This window comes from Pinus tabuliformis, chromosome 9 (genome assembly GCF_031772625.1).
Source record: "Pinus tabuliformis cultivar Carrire ecotype Pingquan chromosome 9, CPIR1, whole genome shotgun sequence".
Taxonomy (NCBI): Eukaryota; Viridiplantae; Streptophyta; class Pinopsida; order Pinales; family Pinaceae; genus Pinus; species Pinus tabuliformis.
In genome coordinates, this window is record NC_142307.1 from 1,638,061,647 (window position 1) to 1,638,073,679 (window position 12,033).

The window sequence follows — 12,033 nt, forward strand, 5'->3', positions numbered from 1 at the left end:
TCATTGGAGCATCCATCTAGTGGGAGCAGGAGAAGAATGTTATTCTAGATTCTAGGAACTTGGAGCTTTCTTTTCAATTCTTGTTGAAGATTAAATAATTATTAGAAAAGAATTCAGTGGTTTTTGACCCAGAGGGGGTTTTGCATCTAAAATTTTTGTGCCTCCTGTGTTATTTTATTCAATGTTGTTACTGCATAAACATTAATGATAATTGAACTGTTATGAAACTAGCTCAAGAAAAGATAGAAAAGATAGATCAACGCCTTAGAATTCAGCCTCTTCGAGGGGGCAACCTCCTTTACATTACATAAATGAACAATTCTTGGATGATTCAAATGACAAAACCTCCTTTCTATATATAGGAGTCTAAGGAGTCACAATATAATCCAGCCGACCTAACAATAATAATATAAAGCCACAAAAATAACAATAGAGGGATTCTATGGGGCACAGAAATAACAATATGGGGTAATAGGGGCACAACAATATAAATAAGGGGTATAACTACAATAGTAATGGGGTAATCACTAGTATTATAGGGACCCAACATGCCCCTCTCCTTCAAAAAAGTGTTGTCCTCAACGCTTGAGTAGTTCTGGATACTTCTGCATAAAATTCTCATCCTCCCATGTGGAATCTTCAGCGGATAAGTTCTTCCACTTGATAAGATACTCTGAAATTGATCGATTTCGTAGCTGTCGAGTTCTTGTTTCTGTGACTGCTTCCGGTTCCAATATAATTTTTCCTTCCTCGTCAAGTTCTGGCAATATTGTTTGAATTGGGAGCTTGTCGCCTATAACCTTCTTTAAACATGAAACATGGAAAACTGGGTGCAATCGAGAAGCTGCAGGAAGCTCCAATTTGTATGCCATAGTACCAATCTTTTGCAACACCTTGTACGGACCATAATACTTTGGTGATAATTTATTATCCTTCTTAGCTTGCTTTAGGGACATTTGCTTATATGGTTGTAGCCGTAGGAATACCCAATCACCTACATCAAAACTTCTTTCACTGCGATGTTGATCTGCCTGTTGTTTCATTCTATTTTGTGCCAACACGAGGTTATCCTTTAAGAGTTGGAGGACTTGTTGTTGATGTTCGATGTGATGTTCCACTGCCTGAACCTTAGAATTTTCTCTTAAATATGATGTGATGGATGGTGGTTGATACCCATAAAGTGCCATAAATGGGGTCATTTTTGTTGCTGTATGGAAGGAAGTGTTATACCACCATTCAGCCAGAGGCAACCATTTGACCCATTGTGTCTGTTTATCAGATACAAAGCAACGAAGATATCCTTCCAAACATTTGTTTACTATCTCAGTTTGCCCATCAGATTGAGGATGATAAGATGAGCTATGAGCTAACTGAGTACCAAGACAAGAAAATAATTCTGTCCAAAAATTTCCAGTGAAAATGGGATCTCTGTCACTTACAATAATCTTTGGGTTTCCATGTAGCTTTTGAACTGTTTCCATAAATGCAGTAGAAACTGTACTGGCTTTAAATGGATGTGATAATGCACAAAAGTGTGCATACTTGGTAAGTCTGTCAACTACCACCATGATGACACTCTTTCCCTCAGACTTGGGTAAACCTGTGATAAAATCCATTGAAACCTCCTCCCAACGTTGGCTTGGAATGGATAAAGGTTGTAATAGACCCGGTGTCTTAATTGTTTCAACTTTATTTTGTTGGCAAACCAAACATTCCGCCACAAACTTTTGAATATCTGATTTAAGGCCATCCCAAAAAAATTCCTTCTTAACCCTGTGGTAAGTTTTTAAAAATCCTGAGTGCCCTCCTAAGGGAGAAGTGTGCAATTCCATAAGAATCTTTTGTTTTAGCTGGGAATTCTTACAGAGGTATAAGCGATCTTTGTACCATAACGAATCATTTTGCCAGCTAAATGTATCAGAAGTACTGGAATCTTGTTGTAGCTTTCGAATAAGTGCCCACACTTCTTCGTCATTCTTCCATTCCTCCCTTGCTTCGTTTATCCAATCTGGTTGGATAATAGAAATGGCACACAACAATGCTTCCACATCCTCATCCTTTCTTGAGAGTGCATCTGCCACCACATTTTGCTTCCCTTTTTTGTAGATGATTTCAAAGTCATAACCCAACATCTTTGTGACCCACTTTTGTTGCTCTTCAGAGGATAATCTTTGTTCTAAAAAGTATTTAAGGCTATCATGATCCGTTTTTACCTTGAAGTGTCTTCCCATTAGGTAGGGTCGCCATTTCTTAAGTGCATGGAGTATTGCCAACATTTCCTTCTCATAAATAGCTTTGCTTAAAAACTTTCCCTTGATTGGACGACTTTCAAAAGCAATGGGTCTTTCATCTTGCATTAGAACAGCACCAATTCCATTTCCTGAAGCATCACATTCCACAATAAAGGTTTTTGTGAAGTCCGGTGTAGCTAAGACCGGTGCTTGGCACATTGCCTCTTTAAGATGTTCAAAGGCCTTTGTTGCTTCCGGAGTCCATGAAAATGAATCTTTCTTCAATAATGTTGTTAGAGGTGCTGCTATTCTCCCATAATTCTTAACAAACTTGCGATAATACCCTGTCAACCCAAGAAATCCTCGCAGATGCTTTATGGATGTGGGGATTTTCCATTCCTTAATGGCTTTAATTTTGCTAGGGTCTACCTTAACTCCTTCATGAGATACAATATGACCCAAATATTCCACCTCCTGGACTCCAAAGAAACATTTGGATCTTTTTGCATATAATTGTTTCTCCTCCAATAGTTGTAGCACCCTGTCAACATGTTCAACATGATCCTTCCAAGACTTGCTGTAGATTAGTATATCATCAAAAAATACTAACACAAATTTTCTAAGGAATGGTTTGAAAATTGAATTCATCAAACCTTGAAATGTTGAAGGTGCATTGGTAAGGCCAAAAGGCATGACCAAAAATTCATAATGACCCTCATGAGTTCTAAATGCCGTTTTCGGAATGTCTTCAATCTTCATTCTGATTTGATGATATCCCGAACGAAGATCCAACTTGGTGAAGTAAATTGATCCATGCAATTCATCCAGTAATTCATCAATGACAGGAATGGGGAACTTATCTTTAATAGTGAGCTTGTTGAGCTCCCTATAATCCTGACACATGCGCCATGATCCATCCTTCTTGTGCACCAATACTACTGGAGCTGAGAAAGAACTTTGACTCGGTTGAATTATACCAGCCTCTAGCATTTCTGCAACCATACGTTCAATTTCACTTTTTTGGACATAGGGATATCTGTACGGCCTGATGTTTGGAGGAACACTTCCTGGAATCAGATGAATAGCATGATCATGATCACGCATAGGTGGGAGACCTTTGGGAGTCTCAAATACCTTGGAATGATTGTCCAGGACTTTTTGGAGATCTGGAGAAATAGATGATTCCAATGTGGAAACATCTAGCGAACATAATTGTGCAATTACACCTCTTTGCTCCTTTTTTAGAAGCTTTGTCATGCCATTAGAGCTGATTATCTTTCCTGGTTTCCCTGCAATACCCCTTAATTCAACTTCCTTTCCTTCCACAGAAAATTTCATGAAAAGTTCTTGAAAATTAAAAGCTATTGTACCCAAGGATTGTAGCCATTGGACTCCTAGTACAACATCAGCACCTCCCATTGGAATGGAAAGCATTGGGCTAGTCAATACATATTCTCCCATGGATAGCTTGATATTATGGCACTTTCCAGAGCAATTTATTGTTCCTCCATTTGCAATCATCACTTGACACTCTGGTGCTGGATATAGGAAGCAATTCAATTCTTTTGCTACCCTACAATGAATAAAATTGTGGGTGCTTCCTGAATCAATCAACACTATTACCTTTTTCTTCTTGATTTGTCCTTCTATCTTGATGGTTTGAGGAGTGGTAATTCCCGCCAATGCATTACAAGATATGGTCGGATTTATTTGTTCTTCATCTAGGCTTTGTTCCTGGAGTATATCCTCTTCTTTTGACCTTTCTTGCTCCTTTTCTTCTTCCTCTTCACAATCTATGTAGAATAATTTCTTCTCAGCACACTTATGACCTTTTGTGTATTTGCTATCACAATTGTAACAAAGCCCTTTTGCTCTTTTTTCTTCCAATTGTTGTGGTGTCAACCTTGTAGGTTGTGGAAGACTAGGGGCAACAACACTTCCGTCTTTATAGTTGTGAGTGGTATGCTTCCTAGTTGCCATAATTTTGCTTTCCATTTTTCTTGCTAACCTGAATGCCTTCTCTAATGAATCAGGTTCCCAAAGGCGAACATCATGTTGGATATTATCCTTTAAAGACCCTATGAACACATCAATCCTATGCTCCTCTGGAATATCTTTTACCCTTATGTTCAATTTTTGGAACTCCTCAATGTGCTCCATTATTGAACCCTTTTGTTTGAGACTTATCAATTGGCTAAAAAAAGTGTTGCTTTTTGTATCCTCATAATGTGCTATCAATTCTTCCGTAAAAATTGCCCAAGTGATAAATTGTTTACGAGAGCAAAGCCATTGATACCATACAAACTGATTTGGTTCCAAATATAAAGTTGCCATACGTACCTTTTGTGTGTTTTGCACATTATTGAGATCGAAGAATTGCTCCATCTGTAATATCCATGTGGCGGGATCCTTGCCATCAAACTTCCTCATATCGATTTTTGGAATATGGTGATTCTTCGATCCAACATTAGAGTCTATGGAATCATGATTAACATTTCTTTTGTTCTCATCATGAGTTTCCTTTACTACCTTTTCACCATTAGTAAGTATTTCTTGTAGAAAATTTGTCAAATCTGTCTTCAAATCTGCCATGCCTGTCTTCAAATTTGTGTTCAAATCTATCTTCAAATTGTCCATCTTAGCTTCCACGCCATTTATCTTAGCTTCCACGCCATTTATCTTAGCATCTGTTAGCTTTTGTGAGCGTGACATTTGTTGCACTTGTTCTTGTAATTTTGATATATCATGTAGCATTTCTTCCTCTTCTTCATGAGTCATGCTAGAGCTTTCAGGTTCCTTACTAGGTGTTTGCATTTTCTTTCCTCGGGGCATCAGTTACCGATAATAATGCTCTACTATGCCCTTTGAATTCCTTCAAAATAAATTTTCAAACCAAGCTTAAGCAAAAATTTAAAAAAATCTACACACCTTTTTTCACTTTGTAGGAGCTCGATATTGCCTCTGATGTATCTCTGTACTTTCCAATCATCTAGTTCTGAATTTGTGACCTGTAGTAGCTCTCTGTGTCCTCTTTCCAATGCCACAAGTCTGATCCAAATTGGATTCTCCAAGAAAGAGTTATGCAAATCTCCCAAGTGACTTGATTATAGACTTTCAGTAGAGCGAACTTGTATGAAGTGCCACGTGTCCATTTTTTGACCTTTGGATCTGAAAATGATATACAAGAAACTACAGTCCGTCCTCTTTCTGTACCTTCTTACGAAATTTCAATCCGATCCCCAGAGAGAAAGTTATGACGATTTTCCCCAGGTCACCTGTTTTGAATGTAATTCAGGAGTCTGCAAAAAGACCAACTTCCTCAGATCATATCTCCGCAAATATCGCGCGAAAAGCTCTGAAATTCGGACCCAAGGTTCAGCGCGATTTCTTCTCAAATGGGTTTTTTTTGCGACTTCTGAAACGTCACAGAAAAAAGTTATAGCGAAAATGCCACGATGACCTGTTTGGAGCAGCGAAACCCTAGAATCCAAAGCTCTGATACCAAATGTTATGAAACCAGCTCAAGAAAAGATAGAAAAGATAGATCAACGCCTTAGAATTCAGCCTCTTCGAGGGGGCAACCTCCTTTACATTACATAAATGAACAATTCTTGGATGATTCAAATGACAAAACCTCCTTTCTATATATAGGAGTCTAAGGAGTCACAATATAATCCAGCCGACCTAACAATAATAATATAAAGCCACAAAAATAACAATAGAGGGATTCTATGGGGCACATAAATAACAATATGGGGGTAATAGGGGCACAACAATATAAATAAGGGGTATAACTACAATAGTAATGGGGTAATCACTAGTATTATAGGGACCCAACATGAACATTAACTAATGCTCTGAAAAGATTTAAAAGTGCTAATTGCTAAGGAATAATAATTCACCCCCCCTCAGTATTTTCAAACATCTCTCTCTCTCTCCCTCTCCCTCTCCCTGTCTCTCTATCTCTCCCTATCTCAGTCTTTCTTTCTCTCTATCTATCTCTCTCTCTCTCTATCTATCTCTCCCTCTCTCTCTATCTCTCCTTCTCTCACTCTCTCTCTCTCTCCCCCTCTCCCTCTCTCCCCCTCTCCCTCTCTCTCTCTCTTTCTCTCTCTCTCTCTCTCTATCTCTCTCTCTCCCCCCCCTCTCTCTTTCTCTCCCCCTCCCTCTTGCCCTCCCTCTTTCCCTCTCTCCCGCTCCCTCCATCTCTCCCTCCATCTCTCTCCCTCTCTCTCTATCTCTCCCTATCTCAGTCTTTCTCCCTCTCTCTCTTCCAATGTTATCTCTCTCTCCCTCTATCTACCTCTCCCTCTCTCTATATCTCTCCCTATCTCAGTCTTTCTTCCCCACTCTCTTCCAATATTATCTCTCTCTCTCTCTCTCTCTCTCTCTCTCTCTCTCTCTCTCCTCTCTCTCTTGCTCCTTCGCTCTTCCCCCCTTTCCCCCCTCTCTCTCTCGCTCTCCCCCCCTCTCTCTCAGTCTCTCACTCTCCCTCTCTCTCTCTCTCTCAACCTATCTGTCCCTTTCCCTCTCTCTCTATCTCTCCCTATCTCAGTATTTCTCTCTCTGTCTGTCCCTCTCTCTCTCCCTCTCTCTCCCTTTCCCTCCCTCTCACTCTCTCTCTGTATCTCCCTATCTCAGTCTCTCTCTCTCTCTCTCTCTCTCTCTCTCCTGCCCCCTCTCTCTCCCTCCCTCTCTCCCTTTCTTTCTCTCTATCTCTCTCTCTCTCTCTCTCTATCTCTCCCTATCTCAGTCTTTCTCTCTCCCTCTCTCTCCCTCTCTCTCTATTTCCCCCTATCTTAGTCTCTATCTCTCTCTTTCTCCCCCCCTCCTTCCCCTCCCCCCCTCTCTCTCCCCCTTCCTCCCTCTCCCCCTCCTCCTCCTCTCTCTCTCTCTCCCTCTCTCTCTCTCTCCTACTCTCTGCTTCTCTCTCCCTCTCTCTCTCTCTCCTACTCTCTGCTTCTCTCTCCCTCTCTGTCCCTCTCCCTCTCTCTCTATCTCTCCCTATCTCAGTCTTTCTCCCTCACTCTCCTCCAATGTTATCTCTCTCTCTCTCTCCCTCTCTCTCCCTCTCTATCTCTCCCTATCTCAGTCTTTCTCCCTTACTCTCTTCCAATGTAATCTCTCTCTCTCTCTCCCTCCCCCCTCTCTTGCTCTCTCACTCTCACCTCCTCTCCCCCTCTCTCTCTTGCTCTCTCATTCTCCCCTCTCTCTCTCTCTCGGTCTTTCTCCCTCACTCTCTTCTGTTGTTATCTCTCGCTCCCTCTCTCTCTCTCTGTCTCTCTCTATGAGTTAGACACATGTTATCCATTAATTAATATACACATGTAGAGAAAATTATATAGATTATATATATACTCTATTATCACCTAATAATTTCCCAAGGTTAAAGAAAGAGATCACCGGGTAACCATTGACCACTTTGAGGCTTAGGCTCTAGCCAACCTAAGTCTAGAGACGGCTCTCTCTTTATGATTTAGCTTTGTTTGCTGGGATTTTAGGCTAGTTATTAATGTTCATTGGGGTTTTGGTTTTGAATTTAAGGTTGGGTGGTGGAATTATTGGAACAGAGGGATAGAGCAAGGTCTTTAAGCCATTGGGCTATGGAGTCAACAGATGGATAGCAGAACTGGATCAATTCATTAAAGGGAATGTTCATAGGGCAGGATAGCAAAGTAAAGAGCAAATTTTTAGGTCGAATGGGTGAAATGATCCTAACCAGGGTGAGAGAACACTTAAGAATCCTCAGACTGGGGTTAAAATGAAGAACACAAGATAATCATGAACAAATGGCAATTAAGAATCCTTTGCTATAAATCACAAGGAATAACCTAAACTAAGGAGCAATTAAGAATTCCTTAACTTAGAATTGTGAAGAAAACATTCAACATGCATAACAATCAAGACAGAGTGCAGTTAAGCAATTTCTAAAATATCATTCCATGTTATAGCATTCAGAGTTTTAGAGAAACAAATAAGACTATGGAAAAACTTAAAGAAAAATAACATTGAACGTGAGAGAATACTTATTTGAACTTTTCTTTACAGAAGAATCCAGTGAAATATCTGATCTTTATTCCTTGATCCAGCTAGATGATTCAGGCATTGACACAATAGAATTTTAGACTTAAGAAAAAGAAGTCTATATAATTGCTTGGATTACACCCTAAAATACTTCAAATGAAGAAGTATTTATACAAATTCTAAACTAAAATATCTTGAAAAAATATCAAGATTGGTTTTACAAATATCCCAAACTGTTTTACATTAATGGAACTTAAATAAAGGACACTGAAAACTAATGAATCTATTTGGCACTATATTTATGGATTGAGGGTGACAAAGAAGAGAAATTCGAATTTGATAGCAACTCTTAATTGATGATGAGGCTTCCAAGTCACTAACTGCCTCCTTCCTTTGTGCATTCTGCCCCAGAAATTCTAGAAAATTAGGTTCCAGTGATACCCTTGTTTATCTCAATCTGAGATAGATATGTAAAAAGTGAAAGAGGTTATTGTATATAAGTATGTTATGGATATACAACTCTCTAATTTTCCTAAAATTCAGCTCCATCTATTCACAATATTCTCTTCAAAAATATGTCAAAAACAGGCCTTTGCACAATTTGAAAAATAGGCTCTGAAGATAGGCATTTATCTCCCTTTTCGTAATACTTGTGTACAAAGTGAGATAGGTTTTTGTAGACTGGCAATTTAGGAATACAAACCTCCTCCAGTTTCTCAAAGTACATATTGGATTGGCCATAATAGTTTTTGAAAAATTATGACTTAAACAGGAAATTTCTGGAAAATGTACCATTTCTACTCTGTTTTTTCATCTATCTTCACCTTGATTTTTCAATCTGATACACTTTTACTGATACTCTTTCATCTAATACACTTAGACTCTGATTTGTTGTTTTCACCTGTTTACCTGGTTGCTTTGTTTTTACTGTGCAGTAAATTTTTCGTGTAAGTTTATCACAGTACATCAGTCATTGTCTCCCACCATTCTGCATCAAGTAATTTTACATTCATCATTCTCCTGGAATTGGGTGAAATTGACTGCTACTGGTAGTTGATGGAGGCTGTAGAGGTTCGTGTGGTTCTAGTATGGACTGATGAATAAGCTGGGTTGTCTGTAGTGTCTGTGGAGCAATGTCGGAGGTCTGTGAGCGAATTAGCTGGTTACAGGAGTCGCAACAGCTTTTCTGAATTGTCAATGGTAATTGTGCAAAAAAAGTGAAAAGAGGGGTAAATGGGCTTTTATAGCTGTTATCACTCAAAAATTTTCCCTAGAAGTTATCAAAAGAAGGAAAAGACTGAGTTAACCACAAACCAATCTTCAGACTCAGGTTCTAGCCAAGCTAAGTCTAGAGAGGGCTCTCTCTTTATAATTTAGCTTTGTATTGATGGGATTTTAGGCTAGTTCTTAATGCTCATGAGGTTTTGATTTTGGTTGGGGTGGTGGAATTCTAGGAGCAGATGGATAGATCTAGTTTTTTCAAGCCATTGGTCTATGGAGTGAGTAAAAATATCAACATAACTGGATCAGATCATTAAAGGGAATGTTTACATGGTAGGCTAGCAAAGTAAAGAGCAAATCTTCAGGGTTGATGAATGGAATGATTCTAACCAGGGTGAAGGGAATTTAAGAATCCTTGGACCAGGATCAGAATGCAGAACAGAGGGTGATCATCAACCAAGGGAAATTAACAATCCTTTGCTACATAGACCAAAAGGAAAACTATGAAAGCTAAGAAGCAGTTAAGAATTCCCTAGCTAAGATAGTTTAGCAGAAAACATTAAGAATGTAAACAGTCAAGACAGAGTGCATTCAAGCAAATTCTGAAATATCATTCCTAGTTATACATTCAGATTTTAGAGAAACAAATATGATTATTAAGAAACATAAGGAAAGATAACAATACAATTGCAAGAAATACTTATTTGATTTTCACTTTATACAAGAATCCTGTAAAATATCTGATACAATAGAACTTTGATTTGAAAGAAATGCCTATACAAATTTCTTGGAATCCACACCAAATACTTCGAAATGTGAAGTATTTATACAAAAAATATTTACAAAATATCTCATAACAATTTGAGATTTAATCTAGGAAATCAAAATATCTTTAAGCATGAAGATAGAGAGACATGGAAAACTACATCATGCTGTCCCTTTTAGTATGGTAGTGCTAGCTGTTGCAGTTGAGTTGTAGCCCTTTAAGTTGGCTGATATTTGTAGCATTTCTATGCTAGAAACTTCTTTACCTTTAATCTTTCACTGATACTCTTTGACTCTGCTATTCTTTGACCCTGCTAATCTATCTTCTACCTAGTTGCCTTTTGGATTTACGGTGGTGATTTTCTGATGTAAGACTGTTCACAATAAATTTGTCATTTTTTCCCACCATTCATCCTCAGGTAATTTTACCTTCAACATATTTTTGTAAATATCATATGCCTCTATGTATTTGGCAAAATTAGGCTTGGTGACAAACAAATGTTTCATCTCATGCTCCAAAAAGAACAGGTTTTCAAAAGTGTCATAGAGTACTTTTCCTATTGGCAAGGCTTTGATACCTGAAGTGCTTGCTTGTTCCTTTGCCAACCTCCTGATTCTATCACTGTAGTCCAAATGGGTCATGAGTTTATCATGGATGACAATAGGACTAGGAAGGCCTTTTTCCCTCAAAATCTAAAATTTAGCCATGAACCTCTCAATGGCTACCTGCATATTTTTACACTTTTCCTCCAAATTTAACATAAGGTTTCTTTTAGAGAGAACCTTCCTAATTTCCAAAATATCTTTTGTCCTATCTTCTATGTCAAGCTCATGGAGCTCATAAATGTTTTTGCTATTCAGGAAGTGGATGATTCGATTGGCATCCTCAGGCATATCACCCAACTCTTCCCTTACTTTTTGGATAGCTTCAGTAGCTACCTTCGCTAGTTCTGTTTGCTCAAATATTACTTGAATTGATGGCCAAATATCATTGACAAATTCAATGATATTGGCCCAGAGCAACTCTTTGGTTTGTCCTAGTGGATTTTGTAGTGTAAAATCTTTCTCTAGGACCTTGATCTTCTCACCCTTTCTTTGTGCTTTCTGTGTCTCCTCTCTTCATTGAATTTGGGCAAGCTTACAATCAGTTCTAAGCTTGCCACTTTCCCCTTTATTCTCTTGAGCTCTATTGCCTGGATTGACATCTCCTCCATGGCTTTAACTAGCTCTGTTGTTTTCTCTGTTGATGTGTCCGCTGCTGTAGATTCGGTGGTGATAGGCAGTGCTGTGGTAGATGGAGCTGTAGGTGCCAATGATGCTACCAATGTTGAAGGAACTACTATAGAAATAGTGGGAATGGAAGTCCTAGAAGTGGTGGCTAGGTCACTTTGTTTGGATTGAATCAACGTGTCTAAATCCTTCTTTGTTTCTTTCAGTTCGTCATTTAGCTTTAGGACCAAGTCCATGAGCTCTCCTTGTCCTTTTTGTGTCTCCAGGACTTCTGCTATTCATGGGTGTTGTAATTGGGGAATCTTGAGTTGCTTCTTTAAAGGAACTATATCATCATTCTTCTTCTTTATCGATTTTTCAGTGGCATTTACATCTTTGGGATCCTATCCCAACTCAATGACTAAGTCCTCTAAGGACTTGATTTTGGTGTCTTTGGCCTATGAAGAGGTCTTCTCTAGTTGGAACTGAGATGATATTTTATTCAGGAAGTTTTGCAATTGGTGGGCTGCGATAGCTTTCCCTATCAAGGTAGAGTAAATCATCTCCCCTGTCTATTTGTGCA